General features: G+C 39.8%; 1 protein-coding gene across 15 annotated transcripts in view; it reads left to right on the forward strand.

Annotated features, from left to right (window-relative positions):
- The first annotated feature begins 372 nt into the window (after positions 1–372).
- L1TD1 (LINE1 type transposase domain containing 1) overlaps positions 373–24,389 on the forward strand; it is a 60,009-nt gene continuing 35,992 nt past the window's right edge. For 2 of the 15 annotated variants that reach the window (XM_043974383.1, XM_043974375.1), the window contains exons 1-7: positions 681–863; positions 7,944–8,026; positions 15,046–15,126; positions 16,052–16,167; positions 16,885–16,932; positions 21,310–21,412; positions 24,222–24,337. The gene's annotated coding sequence lies outside the window, so the exon portion shown is untranslated. Of the gene's footprint in view, positions 478–680; positions 864–7,943; positions 8,027–15,045; positions 15,131–16,051; positions 16,168–16,884; positions 16,933–21,309; positions 21,413–24,221; positions 24,338–24,389 lie in introns of those variants that run through there. The other 13 variants (XM_043974384.1, XM_043974380.1, XM_043974378.1 and 10 more) reach the window with 13 other exon arrangements.

A 24,389-nucleotide genomic window follows, 5' to 3' on the forward strand; every position in this document is an offset into this window, starting at 1 on the left:
TTTCCAAATGTTGAATCTTGCTTGCTTTCCTGGGGGAAAAATCTAAATTGATCATAATGATTGACTGGGGGCATGATTTTTATGATCTTTTTTGCTAGAATTTTAACATTTTGAACCAGTATTCAATAATGGCACTGTTTTTTTATTCTCTTTCTTTGCTTTATCCTTTCATGGATTAGGTATTAAGACTATATCGATCTCCTAGAAAGGATTTGGTAGAATGCCTTCCTTTTCTTGGAAAATATCTTGTCTAGTATACACATTAATTTTTCCTTAAACATTTGATAGAATTTTCCTGTAACCAGCTAACCCCCTTGAGAAAACTGCCTGTAACTGGTCATTCCACTTCCTCCCATCTTCCTCTATTTTCCACCCTTTGTAATATGGCTTCTGAAATCATCATTCAACTGAAATAGTCTTCTCCGAAATTACTAATAATCTCTTAATTTCTACAATCTAAGGGACTTCGCAATCAAGGTAAGGCATTGAAATACCCCCTCCCCCCCCCTTTTTTAAAGGAAAAAAAAAAGAAGGAATGAAAGATGATGCCTTTTGTTTTTAACCATTCCCCCTTTGCAGTAGATTCACTGCCAGGGATTTAATTCAGAATCACGCCATTGCACAGGAATAAATTATATTGAAATTGTAGGAAACTAACGCGAGATCAGCCCTCAGACGGGGGCGGAGGTTTTCCTGTGAGATCAGCCTATGAGCTGGGGGCGGAGATTCTTCTTGTACTGTTGCGGGGTGCTGCGGCAGTAGTTTCGGGGTACCACCAAGGAAGAAAAGGAAGAGAGACGTGCTTGGGCGGGTGTGGCAGCAACAGGAGACTGAGACAGCAGTTGATGCGGGCTGGCCACATTGTAAGACCTTAAAGATGCTCATCCTCTATGGATGCGCTGGCAGGGGGTGGGGGTGGGGGGGCTGGTGTGTGTGTGTGGGGGGGGGTAAGGTGCTCGCCTCGGGAGCTAGAACAAGGGGGAGCTGGAGGGATGCGGGGGCGGGGGGGGCGGCCCCACCCTGGCTTTATTTTCCTTTGTCTTTTTCTTAATTCTGTTCCCTTTAAGGATATATTTGCAATATTTGATGTGCACCCCTGGGGTCCACCCTGCCCAGGCCTTGCTAGATGTCCCTTGGATGGCGGCCTGAGGGCACAATGGGAGCCGCCCAAGAAAGAGGGAGGGCCCAAGCCTGTGGTTAGAGGTTTTTCTTTATCGGGAGGGAGAAGCTTGAGCCATTGCCTTCGAGCAGATTGCAAAAATCCACCTCTTAGACTCACACCAGATTACATTGTGGTAATGTGGCATGTCGCAGCATAAATATATTCGGTGGGTTTTTTTGTCTCTTTGTAGAAATGAATCCCTATCGCCAGCCATTGAGCGAATTAAAAAAACAACAACAACAACAACAAAAAAAAAAAAACAAATCCGCACAATAGTTGGGGAATAATCAATCAGTCAAGGTTATTTAAATGACTACTATGTGCCAGGCACTGTGCTAAGCTCTGGGGATACAAAAATAAGTTAAGGGAATAAGCATTTCCATAAAGCCTAATATGTGCCAAGCACTGTCCTAAGTGCTAGGGCTAAAATATTAAGAGAAAGAGATAAGCCTTTCTGTAGAACCTCATATGTGCGAGGCACTGTGCCAAGCACTGGGGTAGAGAAATAAGGGAGGGAGAAAAATTTGGATCTCAAAGTCTTATAAAAATGAATGTAGAAAATATCTTTACATGTAACTGGGAAAAAACAAAATACTAATAAGATTGAAATTTTAAAAAATAAGGGAAGGGAATAAGCATTTCTACAAAGCCTACTATGTGAAAGGCACTGTGCCAGGCACTAGGATACAAAAATAAGGGAGGGGTTTGGGGAGGGGGGAAGGAAGTGAGGGAGAAAATTTGGTTCTCAAAGTCTTATAAAAATGAATGTAGAAAATATCTTTACATGTAACTGGGAAAAAACAAAATACTAATAAGATTGAAATTTTAAAAAATAAGGGAAGGGAATAAGCATTTCTACAAAGCCTACTATGTGAAAGGCACTGTGCCAAGCACTGGGGTACAAAAATGATGGAGGGGTTTGGGGAGGGGGGAGGGAAGGAAGTGAGGGAGAAAATTTGGAACTCAAAGTCTTATAAAAATGAATGTGGAAAATATCTTTTCATGTAACTGGAAAAAAATAAAATACTATTAAGATTGAATTTTAAAAGAATAAGGGAAGGGAATAAGCATTTCTATAGAGTCTATTATATGAAAGGCACCGTGCTAAGCACTGGGGTACAAAATAAGGGAAGGAGACAAGCCTTTTTATAGAGCCTACTATGTGAAAGGCACTGTGCCAGGCACTGGGGTACAAAAATAAGGGAGGGGTTTGGGGAGGGGGGAGGGAAGGAGGTGAGGGAGAAAATTTGGAACTCAGTCATATAAAAATGAATGTGGAAAATATCTTTACATGTAACTGGAAAAAATAAAATACTACTAAGATTGAAATTTGAAAAAATAAGGGAAGGGAATAAGTATTTCTACAGAGCCTACTATGTGAAAGGCACTGTGCCAGGCACTAGGATACAAAAATAAGGGAGGGGTTTGGGGAGGGGGGAAAGAAGTGAGGGAGAAAATTTGGAACTCAAAGTTTTATAAAAATGAATGTGGAAAATATCTTTTCATGTAACTGGAAAAAAAAGAAAATACTATTAAGATTGAATTTTTTAAAAAATAAGGGAAGGGAATAAGCATTTCTATAGAAGTATAAGAAAGGCACTGTGGTAAGCACTGGGATACAAAAATAGGGGAAGGAGACAAGCCTTTTTATAGAGCCTGCTATGTGAAAGGCTCTGCTAAACTCTGGAGATTAAAAAAAGAAAGGAAGGGGTTAAGCATTTCTATAGCACCTACTATGTGAAAGGCACTGTGCCAAGTACTGGGGTACAGAAATAAAGGAGGGGTTTGAGGAGGGGGGAGGGAAGGAAGTGAAAGAGAAAATTTGGAACTCAAAAGTCATATAAAAATGAATGTGGAAAATATCTTTACATGTAACTGGAAAAATAAAATGCTATTAAGATTGACTTTTTTAAAAAAATAAGGATGGGGAAGCTAGGTGGTGCAGTGGATAAAGCACCGGCCTTGGATTCAGGAGGATCTGAGTTCAAATCCAGCCTCAGACACTTGACACTTACTAACTGTGTGACCCTGGGCAAATCACTTAGCCCTCATTGCCCCGCAAAAAAAAAAATAATAATAATAATAAATTTAAAAATAAGGGAAGGGAATAAGCATTTCTACAGAGCCTACCATGTGAAAGGCATGTGAAAGGCACTGTGAAGGAGACAAAAATTTTTATAGAGCCTACTATGTGAAAGGCTCTGTGCTAAACTCTGGAGATTAAAAAAAGAAAGGAAGGGGATAAGCATTTCTTTTAAAAAAAAATGATTTTTTGGGTGGGGGATAAGCATTTCTATAGCACCTACTATGTGAAAGGCACTGTGCCAAGTACTGGCGTACAAAAATAAGGGAGGGGTTTAGGGAGGGGGAAGGGAAGGAAGTGAAGGAGAAATTTTGGAACTTAAAGTCTTACAAAAACGAATGTGGAGGGGCAGCTAGATGGCACAGTGGATAAAGCACTGGCCCTGGATTCAAGAGGACCTGAGTTCAAATTTGGCCTCAGACACTTGATACTAGCTCTGTGACCCTGGGCAAATCACTTAACCCTCATTGCCCTGCCAAAAAAAAAATTGAATGTGGAAAATATATTTACATGTAACTTGGAAAAAATAAAATACTATTAAGATTGAATTTTTTAAAAAATAAGGGGAGGGAATAAGTATTTCTACAGAGCCTACTATGTGAAAGCAAAAGGTACTGTGCCAAGCACTGTGGTACAAAAATTGGGGAGGGAGACGGGAAGGGAGTGAAGGAGAAAAATTTGGAACTAAAAGTCTTATAAATGTTGAGGGGGCAGCTAGGTGGCGCAGTAAATAATACACCGGCCCTGGATTAAGGAAGACCTGAGTTCAAATCTGTCCTCAGACACTTGACACTTACTAACTATATGACCCTGGGCAAGTCACTTAACCCTCATTACCTCACATTTTAAAAAATGAATGTTAGGGGCAGCTAGATGGTGCAGTGGATAGAGCACCGGCCCTGGATTCAGGAGTACCTGAGTTCAAATCCAGCCTCAGACACTTAACACTTACTAGCTGTGTGACCCTGGGCAAGTCACTTAACCCCAATTGCCTTACTAAAAAAAAAAAATGAATGTTGAAAGTATCTTTATATGTAACTGGGGAAAAAATAAAATACTATTAAGATTATTTTTTTTTTCTAAAAAGGGAAGGGAATAAAGGGGGCGGCTAGGTGGCGCAGTGGATAAAGCACCAGCCCTGGATTCAGGAGTTCCTGAGTTCAAATCCGGCCTGAGACACTTGACACTTACTAGCTGTGTGACCGTGGGCAAGTCACTTAACCCCCACTGCCCCGCAAAAAACAAAAAAACAAAAAAAAAAAAAGGAAGGGAATAAGCATTTCTACAGAACCTACTATGTGAAGGCACTGTGCCAAGCACTGGGGTACAAAAGTAAGGGAAGGAGACAAGCATTTCTATAGAGCCTACTATATGAAAGGCTCTGTGCTAAGCTCTGGAGGATAAAAAAAGCAAGGGGATAAGCATATAGAGAGTAAAATATCCTAGGCACTGTCATGAGTCCTGGAAATAAAAAAATAAGGGAAGAAGATGAGCATTTATATAGAGCCTACTGTGTGAAAGGCACTGTGCCAAGCACAAAGATTCAAAAATAAGTGAAGGGAATAAGCATTTCTATAGAGCCTCATATGGACCAGGCACTGGGCCAGGTACTAGGGCTACAAAATAAAGGAAGGAGATGAGCACTTCTAGAGAGCCTACTAGGTGCCAGGCACTGTGTTAAATGCTTTCAACAGATACTATCTCCTTTTTAAAAATTTTTTAAATTTTTTTTTAATTTTTAAAATTGTTTTTGTTTTTTTTTTAATTTTTTGATACTATCTCCTTTGATCACAACTGCTTAGTTTATAACTATGCAAAAAACAAATTCTTGCAAATAAACAAATAGCTGCTTAATTTATGACTATTAGAACAAATTCCCACATTGTCCCTGTTTGAAAATCTCTTCATTTTAAGTTTTTCATCTGTGTGCTAATGAGTTGAGTTACCACTCAACTCATTTTTCTGTCTTTTTTGAACCAATGGTTTTTCATTGCAGTGATCAAAGTTCTAAAGTCTTTAAAAACTATTTTTCTCTATAATGTCATATGTGTGTATACGTACACACACATACATATATATGTGTGTGTGTGTGTGTGTGTGTGTGTGTGTGTGTTTATATAAATTTCTAGTTCTACTTATTTGCTCTGCATTGGTTCATAGAGGTATGTACCAAGTATGCATGGTCAAGCACAGGGCAGCTAGGTGGTTCAGTGAATAGAGTGTTTGATCTGGAGTCAGGAAGACCTGAGTTCACATCTAGCCTCAGTCATTTCCTAGCTTTGTGACCCTAGGCAAATCAGTTAACTTTCTTCATTGTCTGTTTCCTGCTAATTAAATAGCATCTACTTCCCAGGGTTATTGTGAGGATCTGTTGAGATATTTGTAAAGTGCATAGCATAGCACCTGGCACAGATTGGTTGCTTCATAAATGCTTGTTCATTTGCTTTCCAATTTACTCTGAAACTGTCCATTTCATCATTTATTGTTGTAATTGTTCGGTTGTTTTTGGGTCACGTCTCACTCTTTGTGACCTCCTTTAGGGTGTTCTTGGCAAAAATGCTGGAATGGTTTGCTATTTCCTTCTCCAGTTCATTTTACAGATGACGAAACTGAGGAAAACAGGGTTAAGTGATTTGCCTCAGGTCACTTCCTCTTTCTTTGAATTCTTTAGGGGTATAGACCTACTAGCAGTATAGCTGGGTCATAGGATATGTGCAGTTTCATAACTTTTGAGGCATAGTTCAAAAATGGATGTGTTTTTTTCTAAATGTCTGATGTCCAGTGTTGAAATAGATTGTTTTCATCCAAGGCCTTTATCTCCCAGAACAGAAAATGGTGGAGGTGTAAATGAAAAATGTTCTGTATTTTCAGAGTGGAAATTATTTTAATTCATGTAACTGCATTACCTAATTCTTCAGATGCATACACAAATGCACACAAATGATTTACTTTAATAATAAAATAAGATTGTAAAATTATTGGCTGTGATTCTTTTCCAAGGAGCTTATTAGACTGTGGTAGGAGCAGCAAAGCCAATTCCATCTAATGTAACTGTAATTAAAAGTTAATTAGTTAATTAATTCATTGTTCTAGAATTGTACTAAAATCACTTCAAAATTACTTCATTAAAGTATGTCTTACACATTTCAGATTTTGACAGGGCTATTAAGTTATTATTCAATAAATGGTCCATATACAGAGACTCACCTAGAATCTACTTCTTTAAAATGGAAGAATGTCCACCTACAAATTCATTGTTTGAAAAGTAGCTCACTGATTGTTATCTCTGGCCTTAAATAATGAAAACTAGAACTAAGAGGAATAATCATTACGAAAATGGCTCACACTTATTATATAGCATTTTAGAGTTTCTAGAGTACATTCCTCTCAACCCTGTAATGTAGAAGTATCATTATCCCCATGTTATACATGAGGAAGCTGACAAAGGTAGTGTTAAGGGTTAAAATTCTAGCTAGTCTGTCTAAAATATCTAATGAGTGGTCGCCATCTGTTAAGGGTTAAAATTCTAGCTAGTCTGTCTAAAATATCTAATGAGTGGTCGCCAATAAATTATAAGCTTTAGCAAGAGTTAGACTTTTAAGCATTTATTAAGGAAAATAAGAATTTGGTAAAGAGAGAGAAAAAGGCCTAGATTCCTATCTATTAAAGGGAGAGCACATTTCTAGCTCCGCTCTCCACCAGAGTCCAAAGGAAAGAGCGCGAGACTGAGCGCCAGTCTCTTCCTTCCTCCTCCCACTAGCCCGCGTCACTTCCTGACTCCTGGTCTTGCCCTCAAAGACCTTCCCTTCATGGGCAGAACTCCTCTACAGTAAGTATCCAGCAGGTGGCGTTATTCCAATCGTTACAGTAGGAAAGACTACTGTGACTTTTCAAAAATGTGTTAAGTTTTCTCTCAATAGATATTTCCCAATAAGCCTCCAAATGACCTTTTCTTTCTCCCTCTGCATAACTTTATACCTATTTTTTCCTTAATCTTATATTTTTGTTCTTTCAAACTTGTTTGCCTTTCCAGTGTATATATTCTGTTGTATTACATACATTGTTCTCCTGGTTCTCACTTCACTTGATATCAGCTCATACAAATCTTCACAGGTTTCTCTGAAACAATCATTTTTAATGGCACAATAATATCAGATTTCATTCAATTACCATAATTTCTTCAGCATTTCTCCAATTGATAGATCCCCCAAACAGTTTCCAGTAGTTGACTACTGCAAAAAGAACTGCTGTAAATATTTTTGACCATAGAGTATCCTTTCCTCTTTTAATCTCCTTGGGGTCAGGTAGTAGTATTGCTGCATCAAAGACTATATACACAATTTAGTGACTGTTATGGGCCAGGAAGCTGGTGGAACTTGGAAGGCATGAGTTGAACCCTCTTTCCTCTCAGCATTGGCTGGGACTATTGTAAGCAAGGAAGTTTATAGTGCAGATCTGGGGCAGTTACATGACCCAGCTGCTAGGGCAAAAATGAAAAAAGCAGGTTTTAGAATTTTGGCAAAAAACTCCTGAGCCTGCCTGCAACATCACTACTGACTGCTTTTTAGCCTTCTTACCTGTGACTTTTATTTGTTTTTATTGTCTGGACTGCTCTTTATTTGCCTTGAGAACTGCTTCTACCTGGGGTTATTGAAATGTATTTTTAGTAATAGGACTCTTGTTTGTTTAAATCCTCAGACTGTCAGTTGCATTGCACCATAGGAGGAATATCCACCTGGACAGTCCTGTTCTCTATTTGGTTTCCTTGGAGAATAGGCCAGGTAGGTATCAGTGGGTCAAAGGGCATGCATGGTTAAGTGCCATTTTAGGCATAGTTCCAAATGGATTTCTAGAATGACTGGACCATTTCACAGCTCTACTAACTTTATATTGGTGTTCCTGTTTTCCCATAGCCTCTCCAACAGTTGTCATTATCCTTGCCCCTCCCCCTCCTTTTTTGGTCATCTTTGTCAATCTGATGAGTGTGAGGTAGAATCTCAGAAATGTTTTGATTTGCATTTCTCTAATTTCTAGCGATTAGAAGCATTTTTTTTCACATTTGTTGTTAGCTTGCATTTCTTCCTTTGAAATCTGCCCGTTCATCTCCTTTGACCATTTAACTATAAATTTGAATGTATTTTTCTTCTAATTGGAACTGCATTGGTTTTGTTCAAATGAATTGTCCTTTTTATCTTCTGTGATCCTATCTATCCCTTGTTTGGTCATGAACTCTTCCGCTATCCATGCATTTGTAAATTCATTTCTTCCCTTCTCTAATTTACTTATGATACCGCCCTTTATGTCTAAGTCATATTTCAATTTGAAGATTGTCTTGGTGTATGTTTTGAGATGTTGGTCTACACCTAATTTCTTCCAGAATGCTTTCTAGTTTTCTCAGAAGTTTTTGTCCAATTTTTTGTATCTTGATTATGGTAGCTAGGGATATATGGGGTACATTGAAAACTGTTCTGAACTGTGTTCATTTGGTTCTGTATGTCATATATGTATTATTTTCCATTGATCAACCTCTGTATCTTTAACCAGCACCAGACTTTTTTGATAATTACTGCTTTGTAGTATATTTTTAGATCTAGTAAGTGCTTTTTCATCCCTTCCCCCGTTATTTCCCTTGAGATTTTTTACCTTTTATTTCTCCAGATGAATTTCATTATTATATTTTATTATTCATCATTATGTTTTCTAGGTATAATCTTTTTAGTAATCCTTGGGTAGTTTGATGGTTCTGTCACCAAATAAGGAAATTTATTTAGATAGGATTATCATTTTTATGACTTAACCATCACCAATGAATATTTGTCCAATTATTTAGGTCTGTATTTCAGCAAAGAATGTTTTGTAGTTGCATTCATATAGTTCTCATATTGGTCTTGGTAGATAGACACTCAAGTCTTTTACATATTCTGTAGTTATTCTAAATAATACTCTTTATTTTTACTGGGTTTTGTTAATACATAGAAATGCTGAGGACTTATGTAGATTTATTTACATTCTGCAACTTTGCTAAAATAATTGTTCAAATGAATCGTAGTTGACTTTTTATGGTTCTCTAGCTTAGTGGTGTTCAACTGAAATTAAAATGGGGCCACTAAAATATACAAATGGCTCCCTATGGGCCACATATTGACTTAGAAAACCACATATTAATGTTATACATGGTCTACTGTATATTTATTTTGTTAAACATATTAATTATATCTTAATTTGGTTCAGGTGGCACCCGGGAGTGTTGTAGTCAGCTTGTATGTTTGACACCTCTGCTCAGGATTGACCATTGTTTGATATTCAAAAATCAATTGTTTCTTTTCCACTTAGCAATTTTTCCTTGCCTTATAGCTTTAGCTAGCATTTCTAGTGGTGATAATGGGTATCCTTGATATTTTTGGAAAGTACTCCAACCTTTCTACATTGAATCCAAAATTCTCCAATTTTGGTAGACTGTTAAAATATTTATTTATATACTTTACTTTGATGTCAATATGAATTTGTGCTGGATTTTTTCTTTTCTTTTTTCTTTTTGGAAGCATTCAGAGTTGTGACTTGCCCAGGGTCATACACCTAGTAAGTGGCTGAGATCAGATTTGAATTCAGGTCCTTCTGACTCCAGGGCTGGTGCTCTGTCCACCCGGCCACGTAGCTGTCCTTATGTTGTATTTCTTTCAAAAGCCTTTTCAGCATCTATTGATATAATCATCATTCTTCTTTTTTTTAAAAAATATACTCTTATTATTTTTATGGTTTTTCTTATATTGAACTATAACCCTTCACTCCTGGTCATAATGTCTAACCTGGTCATAGTGTCTTTTTAATGTGTTCATGTAGTCAGCCTATTTTTTTAATATTTTGTTTAATATTTTTACATCAATGTTCAATTTTCTTTCAGCACTTTGTCTCTCCTTGGTTTAAGCATCAAGATCATTTTTGTATCATAGAAAGTTTAGAAGGGTCTCCTTTTTCTCTATTTTTACAAATAGCTTCTATAATGTTGAAATGAATTCTTTTTTGAATGTTTGATGAGGATAGAGGGGGATAAAAGTCCATGCATTGTCTTACACTGGGTGCTTGTCCAGTGTGTATTGGGCCTTTAGGTCACTTACTAATGGGTTTCGGTGGTAGTCTGCCCTGTCCTGAATTAGGCCTCTTTTTTTCCCTGATCAAGGTGCTGGTTAAGCCTTGTCTATTGCTACAGATGTGAGTGGGCTCCTTGTATTGCCCCTGCTGGACACACTGCTCTAGACCCCTCTATTTCTCTACCCTTTCTACCTAATGGAGCTTGTGATTACCCTGTTCTGTGATTCTGCAGGATTCTAAGTATGTTTTTAGTAGTTCTAATCTGGATGAAGAAATTTATAGCTGATTTTCTTTATCATTGTTCCTTCTAGTATATTTTTTGTTTTTGTTTTTTTAGTGAGGCAATTGGGGTTAAGTGACTTACCCAGGATCACACAGCTAGTAAGTGTTAAGTGTCTGAGGCCGGATTTGAACTCAGGTACTCCTGACTCCAGGGCCGGTGCTCTATCTGCTGTGCCACCTAGCTGCCCCATAGTATATTTTTTGAGTAGTACTCCGTTGTTTTGAAGGATTTGAGACCTTCTCAGTCCTAACATGGCATCATCTTCCCACAACATCCTATATACTGGCAATACTGGTTGTGGTAGCCACTTTGCCTCCCCTCTACCCACCCCACTTCATGCCATCCCCTCTCTTTGACTCATGTAAGTCCCAAATGAGTTATGTACTCTGAGTCTTTTTCCAGCCAGCTATCCTAGTGCACACATACTTCTTTCAAATAGCCTCTCCTTGTACAAAATGACCAATATGGAAATGTTTTACATAATTGCATATGTATAACCTATGTCTGATTGCTTACTGTCTCAGGGAGGGGAGAGAGGAGGGAGGGAAGGATAGAATTTGGAACTTAAAACTTTAAATAAAAATGTTTTAAAAAACTGGGGAAAAAAGCAAATATCATTGAATAATAAATATAGTACATAGAAAAATAAAAAATAGCTTCTTCGGGGGCGGCTAGGTGGTGCAGTGGATAAAGCACCGGCCCTGGATTCAGGAGTATCTGGGTTCAAATCCAGCCTCAGACACTTGACACTTACTAGCTGTGTGACCCTGGGCAAGTCACTTAACCCCCATTGCCCTGCAAACAAAACAAAACAAAACAAAAATAGCTTCTTCTCTGTCAAGAGGAAACAGCACTGTCTATCCAAAACTCTGTCTCCCAGAAACTCATGCAGCCATATGCTGGAGACATTTTTCTGCTTGCAGAAAACTTGGCCTTCAGTTCCTTGATACAGTTTGTATTGTCACATCTTCCAAGGAATATTGAATGAATCATCTTGATGTATGTATGTATGGGAACCACCCTGGTACAAAATCAAATGCATTTTTGTGATTAAAAATAATTAGCACAATGGGGTTGTATATTCTCAACTTATTTCAGTTAACTGTGAACTGGTAAAGGTTTGGTTCATTTTTGAATATCTTTTGTGGTGGGTGAAGGATGAAATAACCGAGGAAACAAAAGTTTGGTCTTCTGAGCATATCGATTTATTTTATTTTTATGAGACAATGAGGGTTGAGTGACTTGCCCAGGGTCACACAGCTGGTAAGTGTCAAGTGTCTGAGGTAGAATTTGAACTCAGGTCCTCCTGAACCCCGGGCCAGTGCTTTATCCACTGCGCCACCTAGCTGCCCCCTGAGCATATCGATTTATTAAGCAATGCATGCCAATTGCCTAACAAAGTGAAACCGAATTTCCTCAGCTTAGGGGCTGGACCTTGGATGCAGGAGAGATGGACTTTTATACATTAAAAACAATCAAGACCAATTAATTAAAAAGAAACAGTAATCTGATTTTTAATTGTAGGAAAGATTAGGGACTTTCCCAGTTGGGAGGGGGAGAACAAACAGGTACAATTCTCTGAATTCAGAAAAAGAACTTTCCTACTACCCCCAAGTGCCTGTAAATACTCAAAGGAAGATGGAAACAATCGTTAATTGATCAGTTTTCCAATAAGACGTATGGGTTGCATCAGTCTTTGGGTCTCATTAGGTTTCTGCTCAGCATAACCAAGGTCCTTGGTTAAGGGTCTCCAAGCAGCAGGAGAGGTGGTCCAGTTTCCTAGCCACTCGGGGCTAGGTTCAAAGAATGCATCAAGGTTTTCTCCCAATTCCCAGAATTGAATAAACTTTTCTCACAAGACAGAATTTGGACTAGACCCATAATTGAATAGAAAGAGAACTGAGCTAGGTCCAGAAGTGAGTCACAAGATGGAGTCAGTGTAGTTCATTCAATTCCCACACTTAACCACTTGGTATTCTAATCCCCTCAGTTTTCTCACGCTTATGAAAGCTTGCTTGTTCTCTTCTAAGACCATCCTCTAGGAGGTCCTCACTCTGAATAAAATGACTAGGAGACTAGGCCCCTAGATCGATATTCATTGATATTCCCTCAGCAGACATTTCTGCAGATATTTCCCATATCTTTTGTATCTTCCCCCTCCCCGCTAGAGAGCATGTCTATCAATCCCTCAATACCCACTCGATTGTGTTCGTTCCTCTATCTCTACCTGCTCCAATCCTATTCTTTACCTGCCTTCTTTGCTTTTGTCCTCTTTCTGTTTCCTCCATATGCACCTCAGGGATTGTGATGGTCAAAGCACGGTGGTTCCACTCTTCTCGATTGAGAAAACAGCTTGTTGAAATGTCATCTGCCACTCTTTTACATTTTTCTTCTGTTTGTAGTCCTTCATTTTCAACCTTTTGTTTTAACCAAGTGTTGCTCTGGGTAATCATTGGTAGCCATCTCTCTGGAAAGGAAGTAAGATGTTTGCTGACTAAGGTGCTTATTTTTGCAATTAATCTACACTGGTTAAACTTATGAAATGATTTTAGTCAGTGTATGTCATTTTTGTTTTTATTTTTCAATCACTTAAGTAATACAGGTTAGAGTTTTACTGGCATACCATATATTTTTCTTATCGTTAGTTTTTATTCCTGTTTTGAACTAATTCTGCTTTTGGCTTTGACAAATCAGTGGTCTGCTTATCCTCAGGCAGCAGACTCAGACATGACATCTGCCTCAACAATAACTTCAGTTTGCAATACAACTCACTCTACAAACTCCTGTCGGGTTTTTTTCATTTTTTTCATTTTTAGAGTACCAGTGAGCTGTCCTTCCATTTAGCTGCAAATTTCTTCTGTTTTTATTTATATCAGGAATGCCAAGATTGATATGATTTATTTCTTCCAGGCATATGCCCATTCTTTAGTCATTGGACCAGTATCTCACATTTAGAGAACGGTCTAAAACTGTGATTCTTCACACCGTCTGTCCTGTTTTCTGCCATTCTTTCACCAGCAGTGGAGAAGCAGAAGGGCACTGCACAGGACTGAGGACCTTTTAAGTATTTCTTTGTTTCAGAGATTGTCATGACCAGAAAAAGAATGATCACCAGCATGGCCAGCCTCTTGGGAGTAGCTAATAGCGGCTCTGTTACAGGTGCCTTGCTAGAAGCCTTTCCAACTTGGCAAAAACTCTCCAGTTCTTGTGCTCTGCTAACAGCATTTGACCCTAAACCTACACCCCAGTGATGAAACCTAACCCTCAAATTAGAGAAGGACTGTGTAGAGGCCATTTTATATAGCTTCTGCATGTGCTTATAAGTGTACATCTCCCTTATTAGAAAGTAAGGTCCTTGAAGGCTAGGGATTCTTTCCCTATTATCTTTGTATTTACCAACACAGCACGGTCCCTGGTACATGAGTGTTTAATAAGGGCAGCTAGGTGGTGCTGCAGTGGATAAAACACAGGGCCTGGAGTCAGGAAGATCAGAGTTCAAATCTGGCCTCAGACACTTATTAGGTGTGGGATCCTAGGCAAGTCCTGTTTGCCTCAGTTCCTCATCTATAAAATGAATTGTAGAAAGAAATGGAAAACCATTCCAATATCTTTGCGAAGAAAACCCCCAAATACGGTCACGAAGACCATATGAACTGATGCTGAGTGAGATAAGCAGAACCAGGAGAACATTGTACACAGTATCATCAACATTGTGTTGATCAATTGTGATAGATTTGATTCTTCTCAGTAATGCAATGGTACAAGATGGTTCCAAAGGACTCATGATGGAAAAGGCTCTCCAAATCCAGAAAAAAAAAGAACTGTGGAATATGGATGCATATTGAACCAAACTATTTCTTTTCTTTTTGGTGCTGTTGTTTTTCTTTTTTGAGCTTTTCCCTTTTTGCTCTGATTCTTCTCTTATAACTTGACTAATGCAGAAATATGCTTAATGTTATTGTACATATGTAACCTTTGTCAAATTACTTGCTGTCTTGAGGGGGGGGGGAATTTGAAACTAGAAATCTTATAAAAACTGTTAAAAACATAATAGAAAACCCCAAATGGTGAAAACTATCTCTACATGTAACTGGAAAATAGTAAAATACTTTCATAATTTAAAAAAAGAATGGCCCACAAAGCATCAATAAATCTTATTTAAAAAGAAAACAATGGAAACTGTGGCTAGGGGAACTTGAGAGAACAGTATGAAGGACTTATTTCACTGAACAGAAGCTTGTTAATAAAGGAATTAAAAAAACAGAAATCCTTTTGAAACTTTTTAGAGTTTTAGACCCAGAAAGGAAAATGAAAAGAAAATATTATTACTGGTAGGATTTGAAGGGTTCACGTAAACACTTCTCTATGACTACCACAGCATCTCTAAAAAGCACGAAATTTGCTTATTTGCCTCTGTTTGTTTTTTAGATTTTTCCACCACTGTTGGTTCAAGATTAGAGCTCCTAGAAGAGGAGGAGGGAGGCGTTGCGAGAAGAGGTGCAGTTTGAAGTAGGTTTGTTGTTTTAAAAAAAGTATCAGAGGGGCAGCTAGGTGGTGCAGTGGATAAAGCACCGGCCGTGGATTCAGGAGGACCTGAGTTCAAATCCGGCCTCAGACACTTGACACTTACTAGCTGTGTGACCCTGGGCAAGTCACTTAACCCCAGTTGCCTCACCAAAAAAAAAAGTGTCAGAAATTTGGATTGGATGGAAGAATGGAATGGCCAGTATTAGGCACGTTGGAAAGACTTTTCTTTCTGTCTTTCTTCACTTTGTGTGTATGTTAGAGTTGGCTATTGTGGACTTGATAGTTAAAGATCAAGAACATAGTGATGAGACATTTTCCCCCTCAATCTCCATACCACTGGACCCTCTTTTACTTTTGATATTCTTTTAAGCCCTAAGGGTACATGCCCCCGGGGCTCTGTTGTATGCCCTCTTCCCTGCTTCTCTCCCATGGTGATTTTTAAGCTCTGGTGGTTTCAATGATCACTTCTGTGTAGATTACTTCCAAATACATGGTGAGGCATTGGCATAACTAGATCGATAGTGCATGGGAGGAATGTTTGGATTGGCTGAGGAGACTTGGTCATGCACTGTGGGTCTTCTATAAAATAAAATTCAATCCAGACACATTCTTACCTCAAGTACCAGAGCATAGCAGTTTTGGTGGGGTAATCTGATGGATTTACTTAAATCAAGCCCCCCTGTCCAATTGTATACCAATACACTAGTAAATCTCCACTAAGAGGAAAGTGAGAAGAAAGCATTTAAATTCCCTGGAACAAGTTGCCTGGGGCCAGGTGGGGCAAATTAAGAGACCACTTTGGCTTTAGCCTTGGTCTCCTCCCCCACCCAATCCCCTCTTAGCTGGAGGATGACTTTACAAGTTTCAAAGGGTCCATAAGATTTGGGGCTTCTCGCTTTCCCAACAGCATCCTAGCATCATCCTCTGCTTTGGGAGCCCAGGAAAGGTTGGATGTTGGTGCTCAACAGGAACTTCTTGAGCACCTTGTAAAGGGGAGAAAGGGACTTCCGGCAACTAAGAGCTGTAAGTTATGCTTCTGTCACGTGTGTTCTCTAAGATTGATCCCACTTTCCCCTGGACTCTATAAGTACATATAGTACTATATGTATTCAGGGAGAGCATTTCACAAACTTTTGGGGGGATGTTTTGTGTTAGTTATGCTACTTCAGTAGATCCCTTTGTAAAAGTCAGACTCACTAAATGTTTTTTAGTCAGTAATCATGATGGGAAGGACACAGATAAGGGTTTAGATAAGAAAAGAACTATATGAGGGGCAGCTAGATGGCATAGTGGTTAAAGCACCGGCCCTGGATTCAGGAGTACCTGAGTTCAAATCCGGCCTCAGACACTTGACACTTACTAGATGTGTGACCCTGGGCAAGTCACTTAACCCCCATTGCCTGCAAAAAAACCCCCAAAAAACAATAAAATAAGAAAAGAACTATACGGAATTAGAAAGGCCCACTCTCCCCCAGTCCCCTGAGGGCTACCCTTGTGTCTACTCTGAGAAGATCCTGTTCTCCTGTAACCCAACTCATCAGAGCAAGTGAGAGTTGGGATAGTTGCTTCAGAGCATGTGTCACCAAATTTTTATGAGAAAAGACTTTGCACATATAGAAAGTATCCTTGAAAATCTAAGAAGCAGAGAGGTAGCAAACTGCATCTATATAGTAACATAATTGATTTTGCTTAAAAATGACAAGAGCCCACATGGTATTTTTTGTTTATTGATTGCAACAGAGTGTTTGACTTGATAGAATGAAATACAGCCTTAAAGACTCCAAGAAGGTACGTCTCATGTATATGTTAATATCCTAAAAGATTCTTTGATAGATGTGATTATAGAAACACTTTTGTTCCATTATCTTGGGATTATCAATGTCTATCAAGGCATTAATGGGGAGATGAAAGCTTGTCAAAGGCATTTGTTCTTGTTGGAAATAATGTTAGAAATCTAAACTGAAGAGCTATTTCCCCATACTTGTGCAGTAATTCAAATGCTCTTGGTTACTAGGACACTATGCTAATGACATCAGTTCTCAGTGAGATTGAAGAGGGAATGGCTTACCATTCTCCACAAGAAAAAACAACCACCACCTCCCACCACCAAGTAGAATGTATGTTGATTGGGGAAATTATGCATCACTTTGAATAATCCCAATGGCCTGATGCAGACGCCATCCTTTTACCATGAAGAGTCTCCTAGATACATTGGGAGCGGGGAATCACAGGACACCACAGTCTTAGCATGATAAAAATGGATGGTGACACAAAGGGCAATGGGAAGATGTATGGTGGGTGTGAGTCAGTTGATTCTCTGAGGAGGAAGGATATGAACCAGAATTGAGACAGTATGAGAAGGTATGGATGGGGTTCCATCTATACTTGTGAAGGGAGTGCTCATTCCGGTGAGATCACAGATCCATTGATGACAGTAAGTTATCAACCACCTTCTGCACATGAATATTTGCAGCACGCACACAGGTAATCCAATTTTTTCCCAGTATCTTAGTGCAAATTCATGAACTATTTTTCTAGAGGAGTGTTTTTGAGAGATTAGTATTTTTTTAAACTAAGTACTAAGAGATGGTTACAACCTATGATTATGATATAACCATATTAATAGAACTTCACATCAGAATGTGTCTTTGGTAGAAAGTGACAGGTGTGTATGTAAATGACATATATAGTCATAGATAATAGAAACTGACAGTATAACTGTCACATTAGATAGAGTTAAGGGGAATAAGAAACTTTAGTCATAATTATCATTTATAATTATTAATTTTCATTTAAATAAAATCCACAGTTCAACTTAGAACAATTAGTAGATCATAAAGGAGAAAACTACATTGGCATTTAGCACAATGGAACACACGAAAAGGAAGCAAATCATAGCACAGAGCTGTAATCAGTGGTCCCAAAAGGATGGAATTTTTAACACACTAAAGCAGTTTAATGATTTGTTTTTTAGTTAATCTCAAAAGCAGAAATTTGACTTTATGGCTACTAGTAAAAGGGTTTATAGTGAAATCTTTATTACCTGTCATACTTCAGCATCAAGAAATGAAAGATTTGACATCTTTAAGAATTCATTTAAAAATTGATTGTTTTAAAGGGATTTTACCATTTGTAATGCAAATGAACAAATGAGTGCAAGTTACTTTGAGAGTCAGAGTAGTGCAAACTCAAGCAAATGGACTTTGGATCTCATGAACCAAAATAGACAACATGTTATTTTCATTATGCTTCAGTAAATCAGGTGGCCATAAAGTGGTGATGGAGTATTCCCTTCAGTGCTGCAGATCATGGCTCCTTGATCACTTAATGGATGGCCTTTGAAAGTTGCTGTGGCCAAAACGAACCTCCCTCTACAGCCCATCTGGTGATGGGCATCTCCAGAGTTAGCAAGGTTGGTTGTCAGAGAAGGGGTGTTTATTCTTCTCCTGGTGCCATTCAGGAAGCCTCTCCAGCTTGGTCAGCGGTGTCTGACTTGAGGTTGTACCCAAAGGCAAGGCCTTCAGGAATCCATTGGAACCTCCATGCCAAAGTTCACTATGTCATATGTGGCACAGTGACTTTCATAATATGGCATTTACTTTAAGAAGTCTATTTCAGAGTTGGCCACTATGGGTGATACAAGGATGTGAATAAAAATTAAATCCTAAAACAAATGCATTTAAATAGGGTGGTATAGTGTGTCTTTAGAGTTTGGAGTCCTAAGGGCATGGGTTCAAACCTTTTCTCTGCCACTTGATAGCTGTGCAACATCTCTGAGCCTCAGGTTCATATATGTGACATGGAGTTAACATTCGCACTACCAGCCAAGAGGGTTAATGGAAAGAAAATGCTTCATAAAGCCTAAAGTGCTGGAGAAGTGGGATTTCTTATCATTGGCTTGTACTGTATTTGGACTATTGTGTTCAATTCTGGTGTTATTAGGAAGGTCCTTGCCAATCAAGAAAAGGACAACCAGAAGGAGACAAAGCCACAGACACGAGGATTAGCTAAAGGAACTGAAAAATTGAAGCTATGGTGCAGGTCGGGTGGGGTGAGCAGGTATGATGCCTGTATTCAAGTATTTGAAGGACTGTCACATGAAGGATTAGACTTATGCTGAGAAGAACTTAGAGCCATGGATATAAGTTACAAAGGGGCAACTATAGGAATTAGGTAAGGGGGAAAAAACCTCCCCACAGTTATAGCAATTATAAAGTGCCCTAGGAAGTGGTAGGTCCTCCCTCACTTTAGGTATTTAGATAATGGTTTGGGACATATGTTATAAAGAAGATTCTGATTTCAGGCTGGACCAGATGGCCACTGAAGTCCCTGCCAACTGGGAGGGTTTGTGATTCTGTGAAATTTGACAAAATCATTTATTTCAATCTAGGAATAATTGCATTCATACTTAGAGATGGTTTCATTGGTGCAAGAGTCTTGGGCATATCAGTATCCCTGGGCCGAATGTCCCTGGACTTTGACCCTTTGCAGTCAACAAATGGGGAAAAAAGCATTAAATTTGAGGCAGAGGAGCTTTATTTTATTGTAGACGCAATAGGGAGGCACTGTAGATTCTTGAGAGAATTCTAGAGAAAGGAGAGATGAGAACCTGGTTAGAGCTTTCGGTCCCGTGATTGCATGGCAGGATCTGCAGTAGTGGATAAAGAGCTGGAGGGGCAGTCACAAAGACGTGGGCTCATTTCCCAACTCATACACTAGCTATGTGATGGTTGGTAAGTTACTTTACTGCTCAGAGACTCAGTTTCCTCATCTCTAAAATGAGGTTAATATTAGTTCTAGCATTTACCTCAGAGGATTCTTTTAAGGACCAAATGAAGTAATGTGTGTAAAGCAAACCCTAAAAGTCAATATAAATGTAGGTTGTTATTATCATCACCACTGCCACCACCATGGTCATCTAGTGATTGAGGCCCAGGAGAGATCATTGTCTTGAAAGCACAGAGATTTCCAGAAGGAGGGGATAAACAGTGTCAAATGTAGCAGAGAAGTTAAGAATGGGAATGGGCTCGACTATACTATAGGATAGCATAGTGGATAGCATGCCAGCCTTAGAGGTAGGAGGACCTGAGTTCAAAACCAGGCTCAGACACTTAATAGCTGTGTAACCCTGGGCAAATAACTTAATCTTATTTGCCTCAGTTTCCTTATCTGTAAAATGAGCTCAAGAAGGAAATGGCCAACCACCCTAGTATCTCTGCCAAGAAAACCCCATATGGGGTCATGGAGAGTCAGACATGACTGAAACAACTCAACAACAAATAGTGTATGAGGAAGGAAAGGAATGTATAATAATAAGGTGGTTATGAAAGGCTTTAGATTCCTAACACAGGAGGTTCCCAAATTCAAAATCCTTGAAGGATCCTTAGAATCAGGTATGGGAGGCAAATGGGATCAAACCTTTGAAAGGCTTCTTGTTAAGCTCCTTAGATTTTTTCCCATGGAATTCCTCCCTGGCTTCCATACTACAGAAATGCGTTTTATTTCGTGATGAATACACAGAAAATTTATTTAACCCCAACTGTGGACCTCTGAGTATTTTCATAAACGCTTTACTTCTCAAAGGCTCATAGCCCCTTCATTTTTTTAATTAGGAGATTAGGCTTCTCATGATTGTTCTTAGATGGATGAGATTCTCAAACAGATCATATTCCTAATGTGCTTCAAATGATTGTTTTGGAAGGATTGCTGAGCCAGACAGTTCTCCTTGTCAAAGATTTCCTTACCTACATATTGGATCCAGAGAGATCACTCCTTGCTTTGGCTTGTGCTTTAGTCACAGTGGCCATATTTGTAATGCATAATGGCAAAATAAGCATTTGCATAAAATTAAGCACCAGTGGCCGAATTAGCAACATAAAAGAGCTGTAATTTCTATAAACTTTTTATGACTCTGGCATTCCTAAGCTATAGCCTTATAAAAAATTGTGGCCTTATTATGACATAATAAACTATAATCTAACAGCCCTTGATAGGGGACTCTAACATTAATTATGCTGTATTGCTTTTCAATGTTGTGTTCACTTGAAAAGAAGAGTCAAGTCAGCGTCTGAAGCATGTTAAATCTCTCATTCTTGGTTGTCTTAATATTTCTTTATCATTTTCTTTTCATTGATGTAATTCTTCCATCCCCCTCTCCCTCCAAAGCTTCCCGAAGCCAATCTACTTACTGACCATTTCCCACATTGCCTTGCTTCATTCAAGATTACAGCGATGGGAGGCATTCAAACACTGAACGTGATATATTCAGGTTTACTCATGATGGCATGTTAAAATTGGAATGTTATAACAATTAATGATATAGTCAGGACTCATACTGGAAAGTCATTTATTTCTTTGTCAAATGCTAAGAGGGAGAACCTTCTTTGCTGTTTCTTTCTGATGGGCCGCATGGAGTAATTATGTGCTCCCCAAACAGATCATAGACATGGACTGTGAAACACCAGCCTTTCTTTATATTCCAGAAGGGATGGAGGTCTCATGCATGCATGCTCACGTTCCATGCGAACTTTCCATCTGGAGGATGCTAGGGAGCCTGCTTTTGGGAGAATTGGGACCATGTGCAAGGGAAATGCCTTGGGGACCCCATGGGGCATGTATAAATATTCCATAAGTGGTTCCATTTGGCTAACTGTGTTGAAGGGGAGGCTTTCTGTAGGATTTTCGAGGTATTCAGCATTAGCCACTGCCCCTTTTGCTTTAGTTGCTCTTGGGGGATCTCAGAGACTTTTTTTCTTTCCATCATTTGGGTAGAGACTATGCAGTAAAGAGAAAGCTCTTTGGACACCCTCTCCTTTAAAGCCACATAACTCCTAAAAGAAGCCTCAATCCTTGACCTTTGTGTCCATTTTCTATTCTAGGAGAAGGGAGTGGAGTCTTTGACCTTGTGACTTTCGAAGGTCAAGAGGGTGAGGGATCCATGAGTTGGAATCTAGGTTAGGTTTTGCAGCCAGCCCAACATTAAGGCCCAAAGGAGCAAGGAACAATCTTTAGGAGTGACCTTTAGAACCCCAGCCCAGGCAGTCATGCCACATGTAGACAAGAACTTGGTGTTACCAATGCTACATAAAGAATTGAGCTAAGTTTTGAGCTTACTGCCTCAGAGACCTCAGTAGGGTAGGGAAGAATATGTCTCTGACATGGTTGAGGGGAGAATGCTTGTATGAATGTTCTTGCTCTGTCTTTGAAGTAGATAGCCCTTTGTAAAAGCCAGTTGATATTAAGTTGTTGAATGGAGCTGAAGTGCTAGGTCACAGGTCCCTAATGGTGGGAGGAGCCAATACTGCTCCTGGAGTCTCAAGCTGATAGCAGTAGAGAAGAAACACTGCAACTCTTCTAGAACCTTGAGAGGCAATAGCTAGCTTGGCTAGGCTACATCTATCATTCTCTTTGAGAAAATGGCAAATGTCTGTGTAGCAAGGAGACATGTGTCCACAGCAAATGTAACTGAAGTTAGTAAAGTCAAAGCAGTCACACATGGGGATTGTTGCTCTGCTCTTAGGACATCTTGAAGATGCTTTCGGCATCCCGTTTTCCCCAGTGCCCATCACAGTGTCTGCCATCTAGCAAAGAAGGATTCACAGGAGAAACACATCAATACGGAAAACTTCAGGGGTGACCTGGAAAATTGCTTGCAAGCAGATTTTCAGCTCCTAGCTAATGTCTGAAATAGCCCCATGAGATTGATTCCTTGAAAGGATTCTGGGGTTATGAGAGTCTGATCTGGAAGGGGCCTTAGAGACATGATAGATCAGTCCCCACCTTTTAGAGGCCTGAGAGAAGATAGGGTTGGAGCTAGGTGGGAACTTTGAGAAAGGATCCTGAACCATGGGTCCGAGGAGTACCAAGGGGTCTCTGACTATGTTACAAGGAGTCCGTGGATGTGAATAGGGGAAAGCGATGGCTTCATTTTCATTAATCTTTGCTTTTTGATTTTATGCATTTTAAAATATAATCCAAAGAAAGGGTCCACAGGCTTCGCCAGATTGCAGAGGGCATAAAGAAGGTTCAGACCTCCTGACTTAAAAGTCCAACCCACATATTTTATGAGTGAGGAAACCAAACCCAGAGAAGTTAGGAGACTTAACCTGACGACGCTCAGGTGGTAGCTGATGATAGATTCCAAGCCAGGGCCTTGAGCTCTTTCCCACTATACTGGGCCTCATGCATCTGGCGCTTAGATTGAGTAAGAAATAGGGTTGGGATTTGAACCAAGCCAGCCTGTACCTGAGCAAGAATCCCCTCCACAACATATGCTCATCTAGCTTTTGTGTGCATACCTGAAGTGAGGTAAAGGCCACTCCCTCCCCTCCCCTGAGCAAGTCACTTTACCTAGCTTTAATTGTTAAGCCTTGCCTGGGTTCAGTCCTAACATATGGCAGCTCCCTGGGGAACTGAGGTCTCCAACTCCCCTTTGGTGGCTGTTTAACTCAAAGGTCACATCCTGTGTGATTCCCCAGCTGCTCTGGCCTCTCACTGTCCAAAATCCTTGCTTCCTCTTCTCCTGGAGGGCAAGAACTGCCTGGGAGCATGTTTGTCTTTGTACTCCTCAGACTTGGACAATACCTGGTAATGAGGAAGGCCTTCTGGGCCTCTCCAGTGCACATGGGCAAAGCTGCGTTCCCCAGCCCAAGGAAAAGAAAACCCAAGTCTCCTTTCATTTACCCAGTAAGATAGGGAGGGACCAAGTTATAGTGGCTTCTCCAGTACAGGAAGAAATGTGGGGTGGCTGAGATCTCCCAGAGCTGTTCCCAACTAGTCACTGTAGGTAGGCACTGACACTTCTCTGGTCCTCGCAGCCCTGTTACAGGGCCTTCAGGTGGCAAGGAGAAGGGAGGGGAGAGGACTTTCCAGGATGGGACACACCTGCATGTACCCCTTTCCCTTATCAGCTCCCAGAAGCTCAAGCTGTTGCTTCCTGTCCATGCTCTGTGCTCACCTACTCGGTCACCCCCACCTCTAAGGCAGAGTCCCCAGTGCCGACTGCCTCTCCCCTTAGATCACTGTCTGGGACAACTTCTTCTTGCCTATCCCTCATGCTTGGCTTTCTTTTGGCCTAGATATTTGCCTGCTGCCTTTTCCTGTCATCACCTCACCTGACGCTGCCCTTCTGCATTTGAGGTGCCTAGGTGGTCTGTCTGCATCCCAGCTTCAGAGCTTAGTTGTGTGCTCACAGGTAAGTCACCTGACCTCCTTGGGCTGAGGTTTTCTCCTTTGTATGTCATCAG

This window comes from Dromiciops gliroides, chromosome X (genome assembly GCF_019393635.1).
Source record: "Dromiciops gliroides isolate mDroGli1 chromosome X, mDroGli1.pri, whole genome shotgun sequence".
Classification (NCBI taxonomy): domain Eukaryota; kingdom Metazoa; phylum Chordata; class Mammalia; order Microbiotheria; family Microbiotheriidae; genus Dromiciops; species Dromiciops gliroides.